The sequence below is a fragment of the Mytilus galloprovincialis genome, chromosome 5 (genome assembly GCF_965363235.1).
Source record: "Mytilus galloprovincialis chromosome 5, xbMytGall1.hap1.1, whole genome shotgun sequence".
Classification (NCBI taxonomy): domain Eukaryota; kingdom Metazoa; phylum Mollusca; class Bivalvia; order Mytilida; family Mytilidae; genus Mytilus; species Mytilus galloprovincialis.
In genome coordinates, this window is record NC_134842.1 from 63033043 (window position 1) to 63039042 (window position 6000).

Consider the following 6000-nt stretch of genomic DNA (forward strand, 5'->3'; position numbering starts at 1 on the left):
GCTTTGATTCAAGTAAAGAAATACTTGGCAAGTAAATGTGTATCCTTTTTAGTACTTAAGACAGTTTTATCATTAATATGGTCATATTTATAAATTAACTATTAACAGAACTTTGTATTTTTGAAATAACAAGGTTTTTCTACCTCAGAAATATATAACCTTAGCTCTATGTGGTGAATCTTTTAGGAATTATGGTCCTCAATGCTCTGCAACTTCGTACTTTATTTGGCCTTTTAATTGTTTGGATTCGAGAGTCACTGATGAGTCTTTTGCAGACAAAACGCGCGTCTGGCGTAATTAAAACAAATAGTCCTGGTATATATGATGAGTTTATTAGTTGTATATAGGATAAAAACTATCACTGGTAGTAAACCAATTAAATTTTCACTCCTTTTTTCCTGTTTACAAGCTTTAGTGATCACGTTTAAGTAAGTTCAATTTACTGATGAGAGGTTTAGTTAGCTATAAAACCAGGTTAAATCCACCATTTTCTACATACCAGAAAACATAATGCCCATCAATGGGGCATAACAAAGAATTGTACCATGAAACACCCCTTAATATATCTTAATGACTCAGAAATGGTTTACTTGAATGAAACGTAGGGCAGCTGCAAAAATCAAGTGAATATTTTCTAGACCCTTTTCGAATGCAGCCTTGTTAACGAACTCTAATTTTGTGGAATTATGCATGTACCCAAACAAGCTATTCAGAGTTTGGATATCAACTGGAGTTTTTAAAAAAAGGCGAAGTGTAGTTAAGTTATCAGTAAATTGATAAATGAATCCTGAACTACGAATTTAAGGTTAACTGGCCACTTATATTTGTATCTGATAAGTCTAAATGTCTGCCATTAAATTTACCAGGAGTTTAATGCAAGAAATTACATTTAAATATGAAAGTTTTGTTTTCAAATGAGAGAAAAAACATGCGTATGTCTAGTTTGTTCGATTAATGTTTCTTATTCAAAATATCTGAATAATAAAAAAAAAAATACATTACATTAAATTGGTGATAATTTGTTAATTTACTAAATTAATTTTTTTTTTAGAACGCGGTAACATACTAAAATAGAAATAGATATTTGAAATAAACTGTTTGGGTATACCCCCTTAACCGATAATCGTTTACCAGGTGAATATTTGTGATGCAATCTGTAAACCAAGAATACGTTTCTAGATCAGAGCCAATTTTTATTAATAGATATTAGGTCAGTGTTAAGACATTTAAATTTCGAATCAAATGATTTTGTTAAAATAGATTTGGTTAAAACAGACTCAAAAGATAGATTATATGTCAAAGTGTATAGAATCAGGTTAACGTAACTTGGGAGAACACTATGGAAGTTTGATTAAATTGTGTCTCACTCAATTTGCATATTTAAGCAAATAAAATATGTTTAGACTAAACTTTTACGTTTTGCAAAAGTTTATTCAGTGTAGCAAAATTATAAACGGACAAAGCTAATTGATTGATTCATTTGTGGTTGTAAACGCCACTTAAGCACTTTTTGCTATACTGAACAGTTGTAGTCACTTTCTATTGTTTCCAGAGTAAACTACCTGCCTTCGACACAAATTTTGATAATTCTAGTCATAGCGTTGCGTTAGGGGTTTGGACAAGTAAGGTTTGCAGAAGTCTTAGATGTACACAAATAACAGATAGTAATTCTGTTATTATTGATACTCAAACAGGTTTTTTTTAAGTTACTGGCCATGGATTAGTATAATCATATCTATGGGCAAAAATTAAAAACTATCTTTATTAGAATATAGAAAGGAATATATACAAAGTAAAACCGTAAATATGGTAAGGAAACATATTGTGCGAATAATTATCATGACAAAAGCTAGCTCTTTTATTATTTGGTAATTTAAAACTTGAAGGAAATTTGGTAACTATAACAAGAACATCAATTAAAATTTCCATGAAATTTAACCTTATTTATTTCGAAACAAACATGTGAGACTTACACTGAAGGCTTGTGTAATCTACAGTCTCCAAATAATATGAGTAGGAATGGCAAAGTCCATGATTTGATTGTGGTATAGGTAACCTTAAATTCAGCTTTATCAAAATTTGAAATATCTGATGGACAACACGTCTGTATTTTAAATACTAGTGTGAACTATTTCTACATTAAAAAAAAGAGTTCTCATACTAATATTTTTTGGTTTTTTTATTGAAAGGTGCTTTCCGGGAAAAAGTATGCAATAAAAATAAAAAAAATAAACCCTGCATCGTCCTTACAAAAAGGTGAAAGCAAGGCATTTTTAAAAATTAAAAATATTTAAAGAAATAAACTAAATAACACTTTGAAAAAATTTAGAAACGAAAATTACAATACGATACCCTTAATCAATAAAAGGATGCATTTGTTGATCACTGGTGTCATCTAAAGGTCAACTCTAACGTTAAATATTTTATCAAAATAAAAAAGTATATTAGAACAAAGATCTGCCTTCAATACAGATGCATGTATATACACTAACAGGATATATTTTGGTCACAAATAGATTATGATCCTCGTTTAAGCATTCAAAGTATCTTGTTTTAACTATAAATAGTACTTACTGATAACAAAACTACTTTTCACATATTGAAGAGATTTGTTTGATGAACAAAATTGCATAATTAGGTATCGCTGCTTATGTAAAACTTCCGCACTGTTTATTGAAAACAATATAAATATGTTAAATATGTTAAATATGGTTTTTGCACGTGAAACTTCCTGCATTTGAAACACATCGTATGACTTCGGTTCCTGTTAGATAAAATAACAAAAGTAAAAAATAATTTCCTGTTACATTTTTGCCGTACAATTACATGTTTCATTACGTAAATTTCATTTATTTATTTATGTTTGCTTTGAATGATACAATTTTTTTTAACCCTTAATGACAGATCAAGAAGAAAATTATCTAGCTTTAAAAACGTACGAGCTTCCTTCTTAAAAGTATATTTCGTTTTGAACTCATCTAATTGGATACAACGTATGAGAGGACATGGTGTAGTATTGCGTTACACGAAGCTGTTTTTGTACAAAGTGCGTTTGTAGTTCGTCTCGTCCAATTGTTATCAAAGGTACCAAGATTATAAAATCCTTCATAAAACTGAACAAACACATGACATGAATAAACTTTTGCCATAACATTAAGACAACACAAAATAAATTCCGATGGTGCATGCAGTTTAATTTCAAAAAAATCAATTGAGACTTCGAATCTTACGGACCCCATTAGCATTCAGATGGTTGCGGTCTCAACCTTGACAAAGGTTAACTTAAAGCAGAATTGTTTACTGCTTTCTAAGTTAACTTGAGAATTTTTAAGCAGACAAGCAAGTTACTTTCGTCGTTGATGGACCAGACCTATGGTCTGCTTTTTTAGGACTGCTACAGACCTATCGACAGGTCTGCTCCATACCAGACCTGGGGACAAGTCAAGTTAATTGTAAACCCGCTTTAAAATATGAGGATATACTGCTTAACCCAGTCTTTCTGTCCGTCCGTCGGTCAATCAATCCGTCTATTCACCCGTCAGTCCATCCAACCATCCTTCAGTCCATCTATTCATTATTCCGCCTGTCCGTCCCATGAATTTTATCATCGCATCGTTCTCAGGAACTACACTGCAAGGATTTCTGAAATCTGATTTCAGAGTGTATTTAGGTCAGCTATACCTTGTGATGCGTTTTTAGATTCATAAAAATCAACAACTTCCTGTTGACTGACGTTGAACGCTTGCACTATTTTATACATGATAGCCAAGTTGAAAAATTAGTCACATTATTCTAAAGAACTAGAAGTCAAGGATTTCTGAAATTTAGTTTCAGGGTTTATATAAGTTAGCTTTACCTTGTGATGCGTTTTCTGATTCATCAGTCAACAATTTCCTGTTTACCTGAAGGTTTCCGTGGGGGTATAATCAGTGAGCAGTAGGTTGTAACACCATTAATTCAGGCCCCGGCCAAAAGACCATACAAGAAAGTAGTACATATTTAACACAAAATAGTTCCTAAGCATGAGTGTAACTTTCAAAATATGTAGAATATTTAGGTATTTGTGGTTTCAAATGAAAGGTACAGGACTGGTGATCATTGTAGAACACTTTTTGACTTTTAATTTTGAATATTTAAAACACTGCACCAAATGTAAGAAAGAGGGCATATTTTGTCTGTTTGTGAGATCTGAAGTACCTGTTTTGGTACATCCGAACTTCCGGGAACCAGTTCTTTCTTATATGCCATTAAAGGTATTTTGATTCTGTCAGTACAAGTCACCATAAAGTGTTGCTTTGACATGCTATGATTTTCACTTTATTTGAACTTAAAACAAAAGAGGTGTGCCTGCTTGAAATGGAGGAATTTAGCATACAAAGCAATGGGACTATGAATTATAGCTGTACTTCCAGTAGCTTGCAGTTTCACTTGTTGTTCATGATTTAGGGATGTCAGAGATAAAAAAATAATAATATGTATAGTCTAAATAATTACTGTAAGTATTTTGTCAGATTGATTCTCTTGGAGAATTTTATTGACCATTACATAACTTCCATGATTCAATGCAATAGGGGTTATATCAAGACACTTCTGAATGATTACCATAGTTAAAAACAAATGGATAAGAATTAAAAAAAAGAACCAGTTAACAAACACGTACGGTGTCGTTTAAGAAATAAATCATGGAAGCCATAGATTGTTGGAAATTTACACATGGCCTGGGCCGTGATATTCGAATTTTATCCTGAGCGTTAGCAAATTTTTTACACTCCCTGCTAGATAAAGCTCAATTATCTTAATAAATCCGTAGCTTGCATGGGTTATTTCGTGAATAACCGCTAGAAAAAAAACTGTTAAATTCTTCTAATTCTCAAACCCAACATTTGCCATTTTTAATTTACTTGATTTTCTCGTAAGCTTCCGTCAAATCCAAAGTTGACATTTCGTAACCAAGGAGCCGGCATGTTGACTTGCTGAAATTATTAAATATGCAAATAATGCAATAGAATAGAAAATAAAACAAAACCTACCTCAAAAATCAGTTTTAATATAATATCATACGAATTTCGAGGGCTCACTTAACACAAAACTTTTAACTTTAGCGGTAACATTTGTATGACGTCATGTTTTGAAATGACTTAAATGCGCCAAAAAGATTAATAGACTTTCGCGAAATTTTATTTTATTTTTATATTGTTGATTTCTCCGAGCTTTTGGAGTTAAGAAGACGTCAATTTTCACAGAACTAGTACACATTTTTTAGGAGTCCTAATTGTAAGGCAAGTCCTTAGCAAAATTTGTGTCTTTAAAAATAGAATCTAAATTGTATTAACGAGTTCACAACATGTGTTTGAAATAAGGTATGAATGATAAAGAGACAAATATCCACTGAAGTGGTTCTATGCAATTACCCCGTACCCGTACCAGTACTATCGTTAACAATGAGAACAATTCATATCTGTAACAGGCCCCAACATGAAAAAAAAAAAAAGAAATCGCGAAAACTAACGACCTACATAACAACAATTCAATTACGAAAAACAGATATGACAGACATAAACCAACGACAATCACTTGACCTTGTTAACTATAGGCTCCGAATAAATAGAGTGTATCAGGGGTTAAACCTGTAAGAAGGCGTCAAAAGTGGTGTAACAATATAATATAAGAAAGCTGAAAAGTGATTAAATCCTAATATCAATTTAATGCAGAATAAAACGTTACCAAAAAAAACACACCAGACGTGGCAAGATCTTATACTTTCGTGTATGTAACAATATAATGTATTTGATTTCAGCGAAAGAATTCTTTGTATTACTGAAAAATTATTAAACCAGGGTTTTTAACATTATAAACTAGTCAAGACATTTTTTTTTTCATCGGTACAAGGACATAATTCGTAACTACAAATCAACATGCAGGCGTCTTATAAGTTCAGGTATTCCACTTCCAATATGTCATGGCATTCACCTCAAAAGCTAACCAAGCCTTTTAACAGAC